A 22,500-nucleotide genomic window follows, 5' to 3' on the forward strand; every position below is an offset into this window, starting at 1 on the left:
AAAACCATTAAAGGTAATTGTCACTGTGAAAACATATTAAGATACTGAAAGATATCTCGATGAAAGTGGTGTTCAAATCCCTGTAGAAAAAGATATACATGTATATATATATATATATCTATATATATGTATTTATTTATATTCATATATAAATTTAGATATATATTACATATATATATATATATATATATATATATATATATATATATATATATATATATATATATATATATATACATCGCAGTAAAATCATGAAAAAATTGTTCACAAAAGTTATTTTCACAAAGTTGGGGCATGATGAGTTAAAAGCTGATATTCGCCCACTTGTCACTGGGGATGGTATGATGGAAAACCGAGTAATCCTTCGCGGTTTTTCAAGTTGCGTAATAAAAATGGAATATTTTTGCAAACGGAAAACTTGAAGCACAATGATGGCTGCTGCAGTGATGGTGAGAGTGATGAACTTGATAAAGGAAGTGTTCGTAATGTTGGTGATGGTAATGGTTATCACAAAGGTGATGATAATGACAGGGGTGATAACGATTTTGATAATGGTGCAACAGGAAATGATAAATGGTGATAGTGGTCGAGATTAATAGTGATGAGGACTTGGACATCGGATATGAAACTATGGGAAATTTCATTCACAAATATAAAATTTAAAAAACTGGAAATATTTTTCACATTTCAGTCATGAAACCAAGGTCTGTTAATAAACACAAAAGTGGGCGTTTTTTGTAACAAGAAAAGCAAGAATATAAACAATCCAAACACAAAACAAAGAAATAAAAAATGATAATTTTTTGAAAGGCAATTATGGGAAAAATGACATAAAGATTTGCACATAAAAGAACAAAAACGTGTCTATGATAAAAGACAAAGGTGATAAATAACTGAAACAAATAAAAAATAAAAAACAAAAAACAAAAAAAGTGTACGATGATGTAGTGCTTTATGTTTATGTGTTTGAAGAAGTCAGATGTTGAAAAAAAAAAATACAATGAAAAAACCAATGATCAACAATGTGATGTTCATTATATATAAATACTATATGCTTTGTATACTACCACAGGCTTCACTATCATTGTACATCCATGTCACTGTACTGATTTGATTTCTTTTTATGTACTCAGTGTTACATTGATTTCTGATACTAAATAAAGTAATATAATGATTTCAACTGACCTCAGTTTATTCACCCTTCAATTTTATCAAATCAATTCTACTTCGGTAATGGAAATTAATAAGAATTGAATTGATTTACGATGCTGAATTGAGTCCTGATGACAAATTATTGAATTGAGGAATTCAATTTTCTGGATTTCATTCACTATTAGGTATTATCGGATTATTTCTATTTCGTTAAATGCAATCTTCATGAATTACATATATTAAATTACTAACTTGATTTTACCTGAACTTTTATCAAACTTATTCTATTTAAATAAAGATATTCTTTACGGAACGAATTCTTAAGAATATAGCTAAAAACTTCGGTCAATGAAACAATTTGGACTTCCAGGAATAGATGAAAGATAGAAATAAACAAGTAAAAACTGCGGCGAAGTTTTTTCGACGCAATCGAGTTTTCTGTACAGGGTACAATCAAGGCCATCGATAACAGATCTATCTTTCGGTGGTCTCGGTATAATGCTGTATGAGCCGCGGCCCATGAAACTTTAACCACGGGCCGTTGGCATATGGAATATGGTTCGGGGCCTTCTCCGAAAAAAGCTGGACGCCGTATCTTAAAAACTAACCATAGAATCTTCTTGAAAATAATCTCAGTATGTTTACCACGCCCAAAATACAATAGAAATTTCCTTGAACTATCCTACTAACCCAACCTAACCTAACCTAACCAAGAAGCATGTCAAAAAAAAAAAAAAAAAACCGAGGCGCCCACTCGTCTGGCCGAACCATAACAGTTGGGGAATATGCGGCCCGGTGGTGGCCTGTCCTATATATTAGTTGCCAAACGCACGATTATGGCTAACTTTAACCTTGAATAAAAACTACTACGGCTAGAGGGCTGCAATTTGGTATGTTTGATGATTGGAGGGTGGATGATTAACATACCAATTTGCAGCCCTCTAGCCTCAGTAGTTTTTAAGACCTGAGGGCGGACAGAAAAAGTATTTTAGTTTTACAGAAAACTAAAATACAGGGTTTTATGTTGGAAAGATCCCCAATTTCCTCATTTTTTTATGAAAGAAATCGAGAAACTTCAAAGGACATGAAACGAAAAAATTGTACCAGAATTTTGAAAATCCATTATTCGATGCTTCGAGCTTTGGTAATATTTTAATATTTAATAATGTTCAGGCAAGGCCTCATATTTCCTTAATAGCCGAGATCTAATTGACAGATAAATTCAGAATCTCAGTGAGGATGACGATTTCGAAAACGAACTCCAGAATATTTGAGATTTTAAAGGGCTCTTGTTGTCATCATTACGATTTCAAAATGAATTCCCAGACCATGTCCACATAAATGCTTCCCTTCCTTGGGAATTCTTAAAAAATGAACTCCACTAAAACTTAAAAAAACAGGCTATAATTAAATTGTTAATAAGGCCAGCAAGTACAAATAAAATAATATATATATATATATATATATATATATATATATATATATATATATATATATATATATATATATATATATAATGTATAATATATATATATATATATATATATATATATATATATATATATATATATAATATATATATATATACACACACACAAAAGGTTTCCTCTATGAGTTTAGCCAATCGTTGTTTCTCTTTTAATTTTTCTCACTTTCTTTAGGTGTGGGCTAAAAAAAAATGGCATAAAGTTGCTTGTCCCGCTAGTCTTTGCTCTTATAAGAAAAATAAAATATTTACCACAAGTCAAAAATGATTTCGAGGCACCAAATCCTGTGGCTTTCTTAACACTGTTGATTAATTGTTATTTGCTCATGTAAACTAAACTACTACTAAGTAAGTCTTAGGGGCCATTTTTACGTTGTCTAAAAAAATCTAGACCCAAAACTCCTCTTACACTTCATATTAAATATGATAGTGAACGATACAGGAGAGACTGGATGATTAAATTTCCCGTAAGAAAGAAAGGAAGATCAAGTTGCCCCTAAGAGAGACAGAGCGCATATAATACGTAAAGAGAAAGTTGCCCGTGAAAGGTATGGGAGGAACAAAGTTGTACATGAGAGAACCCAATAAAGGTCAGAACATCAATCTGCCCAGAGGAAAGATGGGAAGTTTCAGTTGCTCAAAAGCCAGATGGGAAGACCTTATTGCCCAGAAGAGGAATGGGAAGATCCTGTTGCTCTAAGCAAAAATGGGAAGATCCTGTTGCCCAGAAGACAGATGGGAAGATCCAGCTGCCTAAAAGAGAGATGGGAAGATCCTGTTGCTCTAAGCAAAGATGGGAAGATCCTGTTGCCCAAAAGAAATATGGGAAGATCCTGTTGCCCAGAAGAGGTATGGGAAGATCCTGCTGCTCTGAACAGAGATGGGAAAATCCTGTTGCCCAGAAGAGGGATGGGAAGATCCTGTTGCTCTGAACAGAGATAGGAAGATCCTGTTGCCCAGAAGAGGGATGGGAAGATCCTGCTGCTCTGAACAGAGATGGGAAAATCCTGTTGCCCAGAAGAGGGATGGGAAGATCCTGTTGCTCTGAACAGAGATAGGAAGATCCTGTTGCCCAGAAGAAGTATGGGAAGATCCTGCTGCTCTGAACAGATATAGGAAGATCCTGTTGCCCAGAGGGGGGATGGGAAGATCCTGTTGCTCTAAACAGAAATGGTTAGATCCAGTTGTCCAGAAGACAGATGGGAAGATCCAGCTGCCTAAAAGAGAGATGGGAAGATCCTGTTGCCCAGAAGATGGATGGGAAGATCCTGTTGCTCTGAACAGAGATGGGAAGATCCTGTTGCCCAAAAGAGGGATGGGAAGATCCTGTTGCCCAGAAGAAGGATGAGAAGATCCTGTTGCTCTGAACAGAGATGGAAAGATCCAGTTGTCCAGAAGACAGATGGGAAGATCCAGCTGCCTAAAAGAGAGATGGGAAGATCCTGTTGCTCTATGCAAAGATGGGAAGATCCTGTTGCCCAAAAGAGAGATGGGAAGATCCTGTTGCTCTAAGCAGAGATGGGAAGATCCAGCTGCCTAAAAGAAAGATGGGAAGATCCCGTTGCTCAAAACAGAGATGAGAAAATCCTGTTGCCCAGAAGAGAGGTGGAAAGATCCAGTTCCCCATAAGAGAGACTGAAAGACCCAGTAAAGAGGGATCTAAAACTGAGTTACCTTAAAAAAACGAGAGGTTTCTCTCAGTAATATGAGAGAAAAGAAGGGAAAAATCTCGCCACCCACGAGAGACAACCCAGTGAGAGACAGTAAGATCCCCGTCAGCCACGAAGGAGACGGTAAGGGGAGACGTTTGTGAAGGGCAGATCCTTCAACTTTCTAATTTAACATTTCCACAGGAAATTCGGATGAAAGAAAATATGAAGAATCTGAAATTACAGTCAGGTAAAAAATTGCATCGATTGCAAAAATATATAAACTCTAACAGACGAAGAAAATGTGTGTATATGAGAGAGAGAGAGAGAGAGAGAGAGAGAGAGAGAGAGAGAGAGAGAGAGAGAGAGAGTCAGTCTGAAATTACTGGTCAGGTAAAATTTTGCACTTATCACAAAACTGTGTATTACATTTCAGACAAAGAAAATGTGAGAGAGAGAGAGAGAGAGAGAGAGAGAGAGAGAGAGAGAGAGAGAGAGAGAGAATCTGAAATTACTGGTCAGGTAAAATTCTGCACTTATCACAAAACTGTGTGCATTTCAGACAAAGAAAATGTTTGTGTGTGTGTGTGTGTGTGTGTGTGTGTGTGTGTGTGTGTGAGAGAGAGAGAGAGAGAGAGAGAGAGAGAGAGAGAGAGAGAATCTGAAATTACTGGTCAGGTAAACGTTTGTACCGATCGCAAGACTGTGTATTACATTTCAAAGAAAAAGTGTGCGAGAGAGAGAGAGAGAGAGAGAGAGAGAGAGAGAGAGAGAGAGAGAGAGAGAGAGAGAGAGAGAGAGAGAGAGAGAAGCATTCTTTACAAACCTTTAACCACTGTAACTTAAGAACCTAATCTCCCAGCTTCCCATGCGATAAAACAAGAAGACCTGAAATACTGCAAACAATTAGAGAGAGTATCCCCAACAGATCTCAGACTCAAGATAACAGATGGCGCCTCTGTACCGTGGCAATTTTATCTATCGACGCAAACGACGACAGAATAAGGGAGGAAAAAACTTCTTTATTACGTTTCCTAACGTGCCGTTGCATTGCAGACTCAAGGAATTCATCAATAACGGAAGCTTTTAAAAAACGGAGAGTTCCAATTTTGTTGAAAGGGACACTTAATTGATGACTGTTCTGGAAGAGGAATGATCACCAGGGGATCCATGATCTATCCCAAGGGATGAAGGGGAGGAGGAAGGGGGCATTGGAACAGGGGAATATTTTTAAGGGAGGGGGGTGCTGCTAAGTGTTAAAAGGGAAGGGGGAGGCGCAACGACTGAACCAAATGTCCTTTCCTGTACATCAAATTTCCTTTTATTGACCTGATTCACGAAACATGTAGTTGGTGGTTTGATGATTGTGGTGGGTCGCAGCCAGGGTGGAGAAGGTCACGCGGCTTGCAACCTCATCCCCAAAAAAGAATGTACCTTTTATCAAAAGAAAGACCCAGAAATATGTACGTGGACAAATATCACGACCCACCAAAAGTTGAATTCCAAAATCAAGATTATTAAACTAAGAATTTTATAGTTACGGAAGACTGAAGAAAACAATATTAAGAGGAACAAGACCTGTGTTCAACACACAAAAAAAGTGTTCTCGACAAGCGTCGTAATTAGGAACTTGAGAGATGTAACAAAAATACCTGTTGATTTCAAAGTTTGTAAAGAACGCCAGAGGTTGCCATGGGCAGATCTTGTACATTTTTCCAGGCAGGAAAGGGTTTAATGTGGTTAGGAGCGTAAAGTACTGAGAGAGAGAGAGAGAGAGAGAGAGAGAGAGAGAGAGAGAGAGGAGACAATCCCTTGTGTTCTGCTTCTATATAGGTCTAATGTGTATAAGCAATGATTTAGAGGAGAGAGAGAGAGAGAGAGAGAGAGCTAGAGAACATACATAAAGGAGATGACATGGAGTGGGTCTGTGATAGCAGCAACGGGTTACAATGAAGCCTGAAAGCGCGAGACGTTACGCACCGTCCCATACCTTAGAGTACCTCCATTCAGCAGACTTAGATATAGGCCAGTAGCGAGAGAGAGTGACCCGAGCTGGACGACGGCAAGTCTAATTGTGAAGTGTATTACACCTAGATTATCGATGTTATGCAGAAAATACTTTATAAAAGCTATTATTATTACTGCAACCACAAAACGCCAAAAAGTTTTTAATTTTTCTCTTTATTTGTAAAATCTGGGTAAAATGTCGAGAAATGATAAAATTTAATAAGATTCTGGTAAGAATTTTATAATATATCAAACATATTTTCAAGCGAAAATTACATGAATCAGTCTTTAAGAACGGTAGTACAAGTGATACAGTGTTAAGATATATATATATATATATATATATATATATATATATATATATATATATATATATATATATATATACTATATATCATACTGTACATATATAATATATATACGAAAATTATATACAAACATATATATAAATCATATCCATAAGTAAACGATATGGAAATAACATTTAAAAAAGGCTGAAAAATTGTGTAAATATAATGAAACATAACATCAATTTGATGTACATAATTGAACATGAAAGGGAATGCATTTACAACATAAATAATGATAATGTATGATAAAAATAAGACCTATACAATACAAAATAGAAGATAGTATAAATGATTTTCATTTTACAAATAAAAATGAATTGAAAGGAATAGAATATGGTTTTGGGAGTTCAGCTATTGTCAAATAACGAATATATATATATATATATATATATATATATATATATATATATATATATATATATATATATATACTGTATATATAGATAATATAAAAAATATGTGTGTGTGTGTGTGTGTATGTATATATAACTGGCAAAAATCCACGAAGGAAAAGAAATAACGGAGTGCTAAAAAGGCCTTTCGACTTATCGTCCTTTACTTAGCAGACTGAAGAAATATAAAAACAAGTTTACAAAGAAAGCTCATATAAATGACAGATGGGGATTACAAAGGAAAAAATATGCACCTGGAATCCAACATATATATATATATATATATATATATATATATATATATATATATATATATATATATATATATATTATATAAATATTTGCATATATATATATATATATATGAATAAAGAGAAAATAATTCGCCGGAGTTGAATTTATTGGTCAACAATCCTTGAACAAAAAAAAAACTTGCTCCCCCCCAAAAAAAAACACTGCTCGACAACTTAAAACAAAAATGTTAACCTGCCACTCGTAAACCATCCAAGCTATAAAAAAATATGTTATATCTAATATTCCTCATCATTTCTAAAAAAAAAAAAAAAAAAATTATCTTTTAACAAAGAATTATAGAAATTTATTGTATAGATCGGGATTCGAAATGAACAAGAATACACATGATAAAAGATCTTTTAAGCTAAAAAATAGACCAGAGAGAGAGAGAGAGAGAGAGAGAGAGAGAGAGAGAGAGAGGCACAGCAACAAAACTCTGCTTGCGTCTTATCTTGCAATGTCACATGGTACAAGAATCTTCAAATCTAAAAAAAAAAAAATTACCTGAGAGAGAGAGAGAGAGAGAGAGAGAGAGAGAGAGAGAGAGAGAGAGAGAGAGAGAGAGACAGGCACAGCAACAAAACTCCGCTTGCCTCCTAGCTTGCAACGGCGCTTTAAATATTTTACTGTCCTAGACTGACTTGAGAATATTCTTGAACTTCGTCCATTTTCGCAAAAACGAGCCTGATTTATTTGGGCGTTTTTGCAGCTGTAATGGAAACCCAATTTTACCCTCTATCATTTAAAAAAACTTTTTCGATATTTTTCTCTTCTATATCGGTTAATTATTTTGCAGTTAACAAGGCGGTCTTAGTGGCTGCTTCGAAGGAGCAATATTACGTCAAGAGAGATATCTGTACAAAACTGAGACAAATCGAATGAAACGCCACCTGACTTGAGAAAACACACACACATGCACATAAAAGACATATGTATATATATATATGTATATATATAAATATGTGTATATATATATGCTATATGTTACTAAATAGCTGACAATATATGTCACTAAATACCAAGCGCTTTCGTGACAATTATACTTAGCTAAATATATATATATATATATATAAATATATATATATATATGTTCTAATATATATAAATAAATATATATATATATATATATATATATATATATATATATATATATATATATATATATATATATATATATATATATATATATATATATATATATATATATATATATATATATATATATATATATATATATATATATATATATAAGCCTACTTACACAAGACCATGCCAGCACTTCCTCCGGAAAAATAAAGCAAGGTAGCGTAGGACGAAAATATCTCAGATAATGGACTTGATTCCCAGTGCACGTCACTCGGGCGTCAGTAAAATGAAGTAGTATACTATCAGTCACGGTCCCCAAATTGACTGCCTGGTCTAAATGGCCCCTTATCTCTGTCACATTCAGAAGTTTCTCACAATTTCCTCATGAGATTTATCGTGGGCAGGAAAATTACATCACCAGAAAAAGCGTTTCACAAAAGGAAGACTCGCAAAAAAAAAAAAAAAAAAATATATATAAAAAATATATATATATATATATATATATATATATATATATATATATATATATATATATATATATATATATATATATATATATATATATATATATATATATATATATATAGTTTATATAAAACAGTTTTATAAAAATTTAAGCTAATAAGTGGAGTTGTTTCACATTAGGAGAAGAGTGAAGTTTTCCATTTCAAAAAAATAAATACATAATGACAAAAATAAAATAAGAAAACTTTTAAATGAAGTTAAAAAGTTTTATTTTAATTGCTTTCCTAAAATGACTACATTTTTGGAACTTCTCTTTATTTAAAAAAAAGTTAAAAACAATGTCAAAATCATAAGTGAAATTCACTTTTGAATGAGGACAGGAATCAAGTGCTCCATTGAAATAATGATACCTGATGTGAAATTTAGTGTTTTTCTGATTGAAAAAGAAAACCATTAAATGTAATTACAATGGTTCCCTTGACTTTACTTGACTTATATAAATAAGGATAAGTGATTCAGTTCTATGTTTTTATGTGATGTAAAGTTTAAACAATCATCGACGTACAAAAACTGTCCTTGAATAAAGCTAAACTCTCTTAGTGACTACAAAACATAACCCAAGGAAGCTTACTTTAATAGTAAGCGTAGTTACTCTAAGATTCGATTTTAAAGGGAATTGTGTTTACTTATGGACCGAACATTTCTCTGGGTAGAGTTAACTGTTTATTTCAAGATGCAACCAGGAAATCTGCAGAACAAAATACTAACAAGACTAATAATAATTAAACTGATCTGAATGACAAGAAACACGTAAGATACCCGTTGAAAGTTCATCGAAGCCCTGTGCAATCATTAGGCGCTAGGACACTAAACATAACGATGATAATGAGCGGAAACATGCAAAATCACGCACGTATATCAATGTGAAAAATCACAGGTTTTATCGAATGGTCTTCAGATAGATAAAGCATGAACACAGCATGCAAAATGTATGAAAAGTAATACATGCAGATCAAGATTCTTTAATAACGCAATTAATGAGGATAAAAAAGACCCATTTCTCAAGATTAAGTCTCGGTATATCGTTAAAAAAACACTTAAAAATGATTAAGCCTCGTAAAACTTTAGGATTTTAAGTGAATTCTTAAATATATCAAGAATTACACTAAAAAATATGGTCTGCATTTTATCCTCACTCTTTAAAGAACGTGAATGTTCTTCATAGTCTTCACTGCAATGAATCTCATCGGTACAAAAACTCTTACATTAATCAATAAAAATTTTATCGTAAGAATAGTCTTATTTTATCCTCACACTTTAAAGAACGTGAATGTTCTTCATAGTCTTCACCGCAATGAATCTCATCGGTACAAAAACTCGTACATAAATAAATAAAAAATTTATCGAAAGATGATTAAAACAAGAAATTTAAGTACAAGTAAAATGCATGAAAAGCAGTCCATGCAAAACAAACTTCCCCAAAATTACAATGATTTTCATTAATAAAAACGCCTCGTACACAGAAACCTCTTCAGTTCCCTCCCAACTACACCTGAGCTGACGACACGAGACAACTCCATTAATTTAACTTCCTAATAACGTTAACTGAGCCCCACCAACTCACGGCTAATTGCTTAGAAGCCTTTTATAATTGCTTAGGAAGCCTTTTACAGCCCAGAACCACATAACTGATCAATGCAAAGCGACCACGGAGGCCTTAGTAGTTACTGGTAATTATCAGCTGTTGCAATCATCACCCAAGGTTCGGGAGTTATATTTCGTCCCTATTATTATTATTATTATTATTATTATTATTATTATTATTATTATTATTATTATATAAATGGAACCTATTCACATGGAACAAACGCACCACAGACTTGAAATGCAAGCTTCCAAAGAACGTTGGTTTCAACCTCCCCACCGCAGACCCAACACCGCAGCAGTAACTGGACATGATGCAGCGCCAGTGAGTTTTTCATCGCCCTAGGGGAGACGCGAACCCACGACATCTGAGTGGCATGCCACGACACTAACCACCATACCAGCGGACCAGTTTGGCGAACTGGCGTGAGCCAATTTTGTCTCATTCTGAGAAAATAGGTTTCAAAGATCCTGATATTATCCAGAGCTTCTAATTGGCTCATCTTTTTTGTGGAAATTTTGTTGGAAAATCTGAAATGTTATAGATAACCAATGGCATCATAACTTTGAGTTGTTCTGAAAATTGTTTACCTTAAAAGCCGTGTAGAATAGTAATAATTATGAGAATGTTAATAATAATCCACATGGTATTATTACTACAAATAATAATAATAAATAATAATAATAATAACAATAATAATAATAATATTTCAGCGTATCCTCATAATTTCGGGTATCACACCTTACCACGTTTAGTGAATAAAGCCCACTGTTAAAATAATAATAATAATAATAATAATAATAATAATAATAATAATAATAATAATAATAACAACCCATTTAAACTTTAAAAAAAGCCTAAGTTAAAAGGCCCATTCCATATTCAACATCTTCATTAAAACTCCTACAAATTCGTTTTTCACTTCATAAAATCTATGAATTTATAGCCAACTGTCTATACTGAAAAGCCTCTTATTTACGGTCTACGTTCATCTTCCTGTCGAAGGGAGATAAGGGCCTCTTTAGGGCTTGCATGTATTATCCTTCAGGATGTGGGCTTCTGTAGGGCAGGAATATATGTTAGGGATTTGAAGTTACTCCCCCTTTGGAAAGTAGGATGTTTTATATTGGCAACAGGAATTTGTTTCTGGGTTGGCCTGTTAAAGCAGGCTGTGTAATATATATATATATATATATATATATATATATATATATATATATATATATATATATATATATATATATATATATATTATACTTCTATTATTTGTAATAATAATACCATGTGGATTATTATCATCATCCTCATAATTATTACTATTCTACATGAGAGACCGTTTTGGGGAGTAGGGGGCGGGAATAGGTCCTTCTAAACAGACACTAACAGACAAAGACAAAAGCGAATCACATTCCCAGACTAGTTAGTTGATTTAACAAAGACAGACGCGAATTACATTTAACAGACAAGTTAGCTGGTGTTAACAGGCAAAGACAAAAGTGAGTTAGATTCACAGAAAAGTTAGCTGATTTTTAACAGACACAGGCAAAAGCGAGTCACATTCCTAGACTAGTTAGTTGATGTTAACAGACAAAGGCAAAAGCTAATTACATTCAAATACAAGTTAGCTGACGTTAACAGACACAGACAAAAGCGAATTACATTACACACAAGTTAGATGACGTCATCAGACAGACAAAAGCGAGTCACATTCCCAGACTACTTAGTTGATGTTAACAGACAAAGACAAAAGTGAATTACATTCACAGAAAAGTTAGCTGACGTTAACAGACGCAGACAACAGTGAGTTACATTCGCAGACAAGTTAGCTGACGTTAACAGACACAGACAAAAGCGAGTTACATTCACAGAAAAGTTATCGGACGTTAACAGACACAGACAAAAGCTAGTTACCTTCATGCAAGTTAGCTGACGTTAACAGACAGACAAAAGACAGTTACATTTACAGAAAAGTTAGCTGACGTTAACAGCCACAGACAAAAATGAATCAGTTAAATTATTGTTAATGACGCGGTGCTTTTAAGCAGGATATTATCATAAGTAGGATATTATCATTAGTGCAAAAGGTAATGAGAAGTGTATCCTTCTCATTACGGAAGGATTTCGTGGCAAAATTCCCCGAGAGAGAGAGAGAGAGAGAGAGAGAGAGAGAGAGAGAGAGAGAGAGAGAGAGAGAGAGAATAAGCTATTAACAAGACTTCAGAACAGTTTTTTATTTCTGAAGTCAGTTTTTTTATAAAAATGAGAGAGAGAGAGAGAGAGAGAGAGAGAGAGAGAGAGAGAGAGAGAGAGAAATACCTTAGCTATTACATATATTTCAGAACGAGTCTTAAAAAACAAAGTATCGAAAAATCACGAATTCTTGAAGCTTTGGAATTTTCTCCCTTGTCTCTGTTTTTCCTGAGTCCTATAACCATCCTTTAAAGTGGCAGAAATTGTCTACAGCTCCCCATGCATTTAACCCAGCGGGGGATAGTGCTGTCAGTTCACCTCACGTGGCGCACTGTAGGCATTACATAAGGGTCTTTGCAGCGTCCCTTCGGCCCCTAGCTGCAACCTCTTTCATTCCTTTTACTGTACCTCCGTTCATATTTCCTTTCCTCCATCTTACTTTCCACCCTCTCCTGACAATTATTTCATAGTGCAACTGCGAGGTTTTCCTCCTGTTACACCTTTCAGACCTTCTTACTGTCAATTTCCATTCCAGCGCTGAATGACCTCACAGGTCTCAGTGCTTGGCCTTTGGCCTAAACTCTATATTCCATTCCATTCCTATGTATTTAAGCCTCCCCCTTCTTCCCTAATCTTTCTCGTTCCCGTTTTCGTTGTATCTGTACGATTGATTGATTTGATTTTTAAAATTTAGGCTGCCGAGAAACATGAGAATTTACCGGTCTTTATGGTAAAAATACAATTTCCCCTGGAAATGAATATAAATACCACATAAAATTCCTTTGTAAAATTCTAAACACCACCAAATTCCTCAATAAAATTCTAAATACCACATAAAATTCCTACATAAAATTCTAAATACCACATAAAATCCCTTCATAAAATCTACTATAAATACCACATAAAATTCCTACATAAAATTCTAAATTCAACATGAAATTCCACCACTTTTCTTTCAAAATAAGTAAAAAAAATATCAAACAGTCTATATAGAAGAGGCAAACAGACTTCAGACTCCGTTAGAAAAAAATGAATATCAAATTCTTCAATAAAACTCTAAATACCACATAAAATTCCTCCACTTTTCACTTAAAATAAGTAAAAAATATCAAACAGTGTATATAGAAGAGGTACACAGACTTAAAATCCCATTAACAAGCAATGAATATAAACATAATATAAAATTCCTAACCTAAGTACCACATAAAATTCCTCCACTTTTCATTTACAATAGATAATATAAAAAAATCTATATACCAAATGCAAACTGACTCCAAATTCCATTAGCAAACAATGAATATAAATACACAAAAAATTCCTAAATAAATAAAGTAAAAAATATCAAGCAGTCTATATATATTCAAGATACAAACCCACTTCAGATTCCATTAACGAACAATGAAGATGTTATAATCTACAAGTAGGAGAGGAAAAAAGAACATTAAAAAGACTCATAACAGAGAAACCATTAGCAGGAACAATCCCTAAAATCTTGTCTCTTGTTTTTTTTTTGGGGGCGACCCTTTTTTCTCCCCACACTGTTTTAGAAGCTGGGAAGCATTAAGGACGCTGCTTGGAATCACAACCTTGTTTTGTGCTTCTTCGCCGGGACATAGTCAAGCAGATAAACAGACACTCGGACAGACAGAACTGACAGGCAGAAAGACAGACCTTCGCAAGAACACGGATTCACAGACCAGACAACGAGACAGACAGACAAAACTGACAGGCAGAAAGACAGACCTTCGCAAGGACACAGACAGGCGGACTGACAGACCTTCTCGAAGACACAGGTAGACAGACCAGAGAGACAGAACTGACAAGCAGAAAGACAGACCTTCGCGAGGACACACACACAACACAGACAGACAGATACACAGGACAGAAAGACCGACAATTATGTCTTATGCAATATTTTCAAACAGCGATACCTTGGCAATTGTATGTATGTATGTAAAACTGAATCACGAAAATATGGAACGTGTATGTATGTATGTATGTGTATGTATGTATGTATGTATATATGTATTCCTCCGTCCTTCGTTTCTGCTACTGGCCCTCTTTGTGTGGTTAAAAAAAAAATCTTGTCCCGGACTGAGGGGAATGATAAGCGCCAATTTCAAAGAGCCGTCCACAGACGCTTGATATTCTCATAATAATGTTGTCCGTTCAAGGAGATATTACAACGTTACTTAATATTCCCAGCGGGATGTTCAAGACAATTCCCTGTGGGATATTAAGGACCGGGGCATTGCTCTGAAGGATGTAAAGGACTCCATCTGCGCTGTACTCCCCCCTCACTTCCACTGTAGGATATCTGTCTCTTTGATGTAACGGCTGGTGGCCTTTCTAGTTTCGTGGGGAGCGGTCAGGCTGGAATACGAATTCGTGTTTAAGATTTTCATAGGCCTCTTATTAGGTTTATATGTGGTTTTCGGTCCAATCTCTTTTGTTATACAGATGTATCTGTTTTTTTTTTTGTGTGTTTCCAGTGTGGAAGTTGAGCCAGTGCTAAAACCGAGGATTATTGTCGATGTTTTCAATGTACGTAGATCCGTTGATTATTATGACTGTGAACAAAATTGCTGTGAGAGCAGATTGTATGCATGTATGTATGTATGAATGTATGTATATATATATTTATATATATATATATATATATATATATATATATATATATAATATATATATATACATACAGTATATATGTATAACTGAATCACGAAAATATGGAACGTGATGAATATATAAATATAGACAAAATCCACAAAGGAAAGAGAATTTTGTCTTTATTTATATGTATATATATGTATATACATATTTATATATACATATATACATATACATATATATATATATATATATATATATATATATATATATGAATATATACATATATAAATACACACACACACACTATATATATATATATATATATATATATATATATACATATATATATATATATATATATATATATATATATATATATATACACACACTATATATATATATATATATACATAACCACTTACACAACGATTTTCATTCACATTCAAAATAGCCATCAGCCTCACCCGAGCAGAAAAGCGTCTACAGTGCTCCTTGATTTCAGCACTGGCTCAACTTTCACATCAGGAACACTGGAGAAAAAAAACTGTAGATATTCATATCCCTACAACAAAAATTACGTCACACAAAAACCGAGAACTACATAAAACCTAATAAAGAGTCCCATGAAAATACTAAACACGAATCTGTATTCCAGCGTGACCGCTCCCCTCGAAACTACAGCATACCCACGTAGAAGTGAGGGGGAATACAACACAGAGCGATGCCCACTCCTTAATATCCTTTAGGGAATTATCCTGAACATCCCGGTGAGAATGTTAAGTGCCCCAGTAACGTCTTCTTGAATGGAGAACATTATTATTGAGGATATCAAGCATCTGTGGACGGCTCTTTGAAATTCGCGCTTATCATTCTCCTCATCCGACGAAAGAAGATTGTTTCTTTTATATGACACGACACAAAGAGAGCCTGTAGTAGCGACGGCGGGGGGGGGGGCGAGGGCGGGGCGGCGAAACGAGTGAATTATCGTAAAGGAGAACTGGGAAGGAGGAAATGGGGAGAGATGCAATGCCCTCCTTCTCTTCTTCTCCTTCTCATCCCATTTCAAGACGTATTTAATGGCAGTGAGGGAAGCTATGACAGCTTCAGAGGATCTATGTTCCCTGCTTTCTCCAAATGTTTATGGACTCCTTTATTGCGGAAAGCATGTCGTGAATGCCGTATTGCTGCCGAAGCTTTTCTTTAAAAAAAAAAAAAAACTGCAGTTATTCAAGAAGAAAGTTCGTTAATCATCTCAGAGTAGAAGTTTTTTCATTTGCAAAGAGATAGGAGGGAACTTTATAAAAACACAGTATTTAGATGCAACGACCGGCCTTTCTAAATTAGTTTCTTGGGGGAACGGACGGCTGGTCTTTCGAGCTTCGTGGGGAACGGACGACTGGCCTTTTTAGATTCGTGGGGAACGGACGACTGGCCTTTCTAGGTTCGTGGGGAACGAACGACTGGTATTTCGAGCTTCGTGGGGAACGAACGACTTGCCTTTTTAGTTTCGTAGGGGAACGAACGACTGGCCTTTCTAGATTCGTGGAGAACGGACGACTGGCCCTTAAAGATTCGTGGGGAACGAAAGCTTAAATTTCAAGCCAACGGCCCCCGTGGGCTTGTTCCATATGAATAGGGTCCATCTTCTGAATAATAATAATAATAATAATAATAATAATGGTGAAGAAATCCAAGATGGTGTATAAATATATTATATTTTAAAAATGTATAAAAAAAAGAGAGCTCTCGACAGCTCTTTTGTATATATAATAATAATAATAATAATAATAATAATAATAATAATAATAATAATAATAATGGTGAAGAAATCCAAGATGGTGTGTGTAAATATATTATATTTTAAAAATGTATAAAAAAAGAGAGCTCTCGACAGCTCTTATTTTGTATATATATTTAAAATATATATTTATACCGTACTTACACCACTGTGAAATTCTTCACCATTTTAGTGACATGCGATTATGAGATTTGTATGAATAATAATAATAATAATAATAATAATAATAATAATAATAATAATAATAATAATAATAATAATAATAATAAGGAACATCATTTCAACAGTACATTTTAACAAAATCTGTTGTCCGCACAGTTCGTGTTGGAACGCGTTCTATACACGTTGTTGCTTTACAATATAGCATTAATGTTCACCCACATTCCCTAGACCACACAAGCCCCTGACGAAAACCGCATTCTTCTCGTTCTCATTTTGCGTTAACGTTTTCCATCGACATAAAATGAAAATGATTGTATGGCATTAGGAAGACAAATGAGTCCCGGGAAGCGGTCTCTGCGCACAGAATCGAGACTCGAGTATTATAAAACTTTCTTTACCTTACAGAATAACGAAGCATTTGAAGCTAATAGTTTCATGATAGCCAAATGATGAGAGAGAGAGAGAGAGAGAGAGAGAGAGAGAGAGAGAGAGAGAGAGAGAGAGAGAGAGAGGGAAGCACCAAAAGAGGCAAGGAAGGCGGCGAAAACCGATAGAAGACCCAAACCGAAGGAAAAACAACAGAGAGAGAGAGAGAGAGAGAGAGAGAGAGAGAGAGAGAAGAGAAAACAAGCAGAGAGAGAGAGAGAGAGAGAGAGAGAGAGAGAGAGAGAGAGAGAGAGAGAGAGAGAGGAAGTACCAAAGGAGCGTGAAGAAAGACACAAACCGATAAACAACGATGAGGAGAACAAGTGCAGAGAGAGAGAGAGAGAGAGAGAGAGAGAGAGAGAGAGAGAGAGAGAGAGAGAGAGAGGCCAAAAGGAAATGAAGAGGGGAAGCACCATAGACGGACGAAGGAAGGAAAACAAGCACCAAGAGAGAGAGAGAGAGAGAGAGAGAGAGAGAGAGAGAGAGAGAGAGAGAGAGACAGTCGTACATTAGTGTCAACATCGCATTTCCAGTTCCCTTTCAGATTAGTCTCCCACGTTCTCAAAAACACATTTGTTACTTACCGAAGGAAGAGTGAACGACGGGAAACTGATCTGGCTTTGCCAATCACGAGACGTGAATTGAATATAGAATTTAGGTCAAAGGACAAGCACTGGGACCTATGAGGTCATTCAGCGCTGAAACGGAAATTGACAGTAGAAGGTTTGAAAGGTGTAACAGGAGGAAAACCTCAAAAGCAGTTACTATGAATCAATTGTTAGAGAGGCTGGAAAGTAAGATGGAAGAAGAATATGAACGGAGGGTACAGTAAAAGGAACAAGAAAGGGTTGCAGCTAGAAGTCCAAAGACACGCTGCAGAAACACTAACAGAAATGCCTACAGTGCACCACATGAGGTGCCCTGATGGCACTATTCCCCTTGGGGAGGTTGGGGGGGACCGTCCGTCTCACTTTCATGAACTTGAAAAATTCCCAGTTATTTTGAGATGTAATTTAAACGTTAACATTAATACATAAAAATAGTTTAATCGATAAATGAAATGTATAATATAAAACTTCGTTAAATAATAAATTTGAAGTCAGTCCGAGGTATTATGTCTATATGATACTGCTTTGGTTTAATAAAACATCATCATCTACAATAAATATTCAGAATACATAACAATGACACTATATATTTATGTTAACTAATTCTGATATTTCCCAGAGTGACATAGAAACGTTAAGACACTTTCACCCTTAGATTTAAAGTAAAATTTGATGTCAAAGGTTTACTTATCTGCGTTTTCAGGCAAAATATCAGCACGATTACATTAGATGCATATTCATGAATGAGGAATTCCCCGTACAAGGAATAGTGCCGTCAGTGCACCTCACGTGGTGCACTGTAGGCATTACTTAGGGTCTTTAAAGCGTCCCTTTGGCCCCCAGCTGAACCCCTTTCATTCCTCTTGCTTTACCTCCGTTCATTTTCTCTTTCTTCCAACTGCCTGTCCACCTTCTCTAACAATTGTTTCGTAGTGCAACTGCGCGGTTTTCCTCCTGTTACACCTTTCAAACCTTCTTACTGTCAATTTCCCTTCCAGGTTTGAATGACCTCATAGGTCCTAGCGCCTGGCCTTTGGCCTAAATTTTATATTCCATTCCATGAACGAGGAATTAAGCTTGCAAAGGCAAACCTAAACGTATATAAGACCCAGAAAAGAAGCTAAGCAATTGCAGGGTTGAACATACAGACACAATAATCCTGCGCGTTTCATCGAGAGGAAATGAATAAACACCACGAAGAAAAAAAAAAAAAGAAAAAAACATTCGGGTGAAAATAACCAGAAAGCTTTCACGCTCAGTACAGAGACAGACCCTTTGAAAGGACGCGACACGAAAACCCCGAGATGATCCCGGGAAGAAGAAATACAAAACTCATTCCTTCTTTTATGCGGCGGCAATCTCTTTGTATGATGGATCTTATTGCACGGGGTAAAGAGAGAAAGAGAGACAGACCGCTCGATGTTATCTCTGGGTAAGAGATATTTCGCCGAGGAAACAGTCTTCCCTCGGGAGGAAAAATGGGAAAACCTATTTTCCATCATGCCCGAATGCAAATCCCACTCTTTGGCGATCCGCAAACCTGTTAGGAACGCGTCCGGAAGAGTTTGCAGTGCCAAAATCATTCCTTTTTTCCCCCCAAAGACTATTTTCGTTAGAGCGTTTGGGTCTGCGAAGGATGGAATATAAAAGACGAACCTTGGAAAGAGGGTAATTACCTGCCCCATCCCGGCACCCTGAGAGGAAACGTACTCTCAGCCTTCCCCCCAACCCCTCCACCCCCACAGGGCAAAGGTACCAAGCATTCATCATAAAATAAGGCATCTGGGTAAAAGAGCAACTTATTCCCTTGACAAATGACCACACACTTGTGTAAACTTTATCATGCATTTTAGCTGACATGATCATACACTCACGAAAGATTAATCACACCTAATGGAGCCTGGCCATTTGATCATACATTTACATCGACTTGATAATATATCCAAATCAGTTATTCATACATGACCGTCTATTTTGACTCTTCATATATCATCTATATAGATCTCCAGCTACCGGGTAACTTTGCTGCTTATCATTTTTATTAATGTGCTCGTAAATCCATATGCCTGGAAGTCCTTAAGCGCCTCATAAATATTCTATTCACGAGGTACTCAGAATAATCTTCAATAAAATTACCCCACATGAGTGTTTGTTTATAGGTCACCCTACCGTACAAAGCACTACTCTAAAGTGATTGCAGAGCAATACTCTAAAGGGATTACGTCGCTGACCTCCATCAAAATACATTTGAGGGACTATTAATGCGATTAGTTAACTTTGTAATGCATAGCCACGAATGGGAGAGGTGTCTATGGTAATATCAAATCTGGTTATCCCACTAACAAATGGAAGTCTATTTATGACACCACACAAATGTAAGTATAACAAAGGCAATGCCACGAGGGAAAGTGAAACGACGGAGTGGTACTGAGCCCTTTCGACTTGCGTCTGCTTAGTAAAGGACAGTAAGTCAAAAAACTCTTTCTACATCATTTCACTTTCCATCGTAATCTTCCTGCTACAATTATATTTCAGAAGTTCCATATTTTCGTGATTCAGTTATATAAATGTAATTATGTTCAAGTCTATTTCATTAGAAGCAATAACTTTCTTCTTGCTTTCTAGCAAGACAATGTATCTTACTTTCGTAGAGAAATACACGCACATAAGAGCATTGTATTTACTATTTAAAAGCATACACATACCATAAGCACATAAATTATTCATTTTACGCAAATGAAATGTGATTTAATTCTTCTCCCAACCCCGTTGTCTGGTTGTGTTCTTTCACGGAATTTTCTTCTTTTTAAGCTTAAAACATTTCGTACATTATAAAGATTTCTGCCTCAGTTGAGGAAAGGTGATGAAGAAACTAAGAATGAACTTCTCTTCTCTCCTCTCTCTCTCTCTCTCTCCAAAAGTCGCCTTAATCAAGGAGGAATTACTAGAAAATATGTCTTGCAACGATTAAATCAGTCCCCCCTGTCTCTCTCTCTCTCTCTCTCTCTCTCTCTCTCTCTCTCTCTCTCTCTCTCTGAGTCACCTTAATAAAAAAAGAATTACTGGAAAATGTGTCTTGTAACAATGAAGTCTCTCTCTCTCTCTCTCTCTCTCTCTCTCTCTCTCTCTCTCAAAGTCGCCTTAATCAAGAAAGAATTGCTAGAAAATGTCCCGTAACGATCAAGTCTCTCTCTCTCTCTCTCTCTCTCTCTCTCTCTCTCTCTTTCCAAATTTTAGTAGCTAGGTCTATACTTTGTGCAATAACTGATAATTGTGGATAAGGTTACTGATCAAGGGTCATTAAGCATGCATTCGCTTAAGGAAACAAACGATTTACGATGGAAATCTTTGTCTACGTAATTTACGCGGTCATGAGGTAATTTTCAAACTGAATCTTTACATTTATAATAAGAAAAAACGATCATGTCAAGATTAGCGAACCCAACATCTCCATGTCAAGAACAGCGAACCCAATGATCCCCATGTAAAGAATGGCCAACCCTTTCCTGTCCGAACTCCATGAGGTCTAGTACTATACACGGCGAACAAGTGATTCGTCTACACTGTTTCGCTGTGTTTAGTACTAGCGCATGGAGGTATCAAATGTATTTCGCCTTGTTTAGTACTAGCCTTAGAGATCAAATATCTGGTACCATTCTTAATTGTTCGTAATACAATTTAAGAACCCGTTATTCCATGTAAAGAATAATGAACACAATAATCTAAAAAATAGCGAACCCTGCTGCAAATGAGTTCGCTAATCTTGACATGATCCAGAAAAAAATCTATGGTTCTCACCGAACTGAATCTGTAACAAAACAGCGCGAGTTTAAATGAACGGAATAATCCTATGAGTAGAGAAATGAGTAAAAAAAGTAGTAAAACAAGTGCTGAGGCAGAGCTCTTTAAAGGTATATTCACAGTCTTTGAACGTTTACGTCGTGTAAAGAGAAGAGAGTAATGAACAGTTGTTTAAAGCATGTCTCACAGGCAAGGCTCGTGTGAGTTAAAAATACTTAGAAAATTACGTAGGCTGCAGAACTTTCCCTTCCCACAACTTTTTCTTTTACTCTTCTTGTTCTTTCTTTCCTTGCAGCCATTAATCGATATCAAAGAAACAAGTCAAGAAAGTCTCACGCGATGAAGCAATGCACCAAGTCACTTTGTTAAAGGGTTG

General features: G+C 35.6%; 2 protein-coding genes across 3 annotated transcripts in view; one reads left to right on the forward strand and one right to left on the reverse strand.

Moving 5' to 3' along the window:
* The window catches only part of LOC136841513 (junctional adhesion molecule A-like), a 77,239-nt gene extending 77,125 nt beyond the window's left edge, over window positions 1–114 (forward strand). For both annotated transcript variants that reach the window (XR_010853974.1, XM_067108473.1), the window contains one exon: window positions 1–114. This exon is cut by the window's left edge. The gene's annotated coding sequence lies outside the window, so the exon portion shown is untranslated.
* The window catches only part of LOC136841515 (thioredoxin domain-containing protein 12-like), a 151,967-nt gene that overhangs the window by 121,370 nt on the left and 8,097 nt on the right, over window positions 1–22,500 (reverse strand). The window lies entirely within an intron of this gene.

This window comes from Macrobrachium rosenbergii, chromosome 9, assembly GCF_040412425.1.
Source record: "Macrobrachium rosenbergii isolate ZJJX-2024 chromosome 9, ASM4041242v1, whole genome shotgun sequence".
NCBI lineage: Eukaryota > Metazoa > Arthropoda > Malacostraca > Decapoda > Palaemonidae > Macrobrachium > Macrobrachium rosenbergii.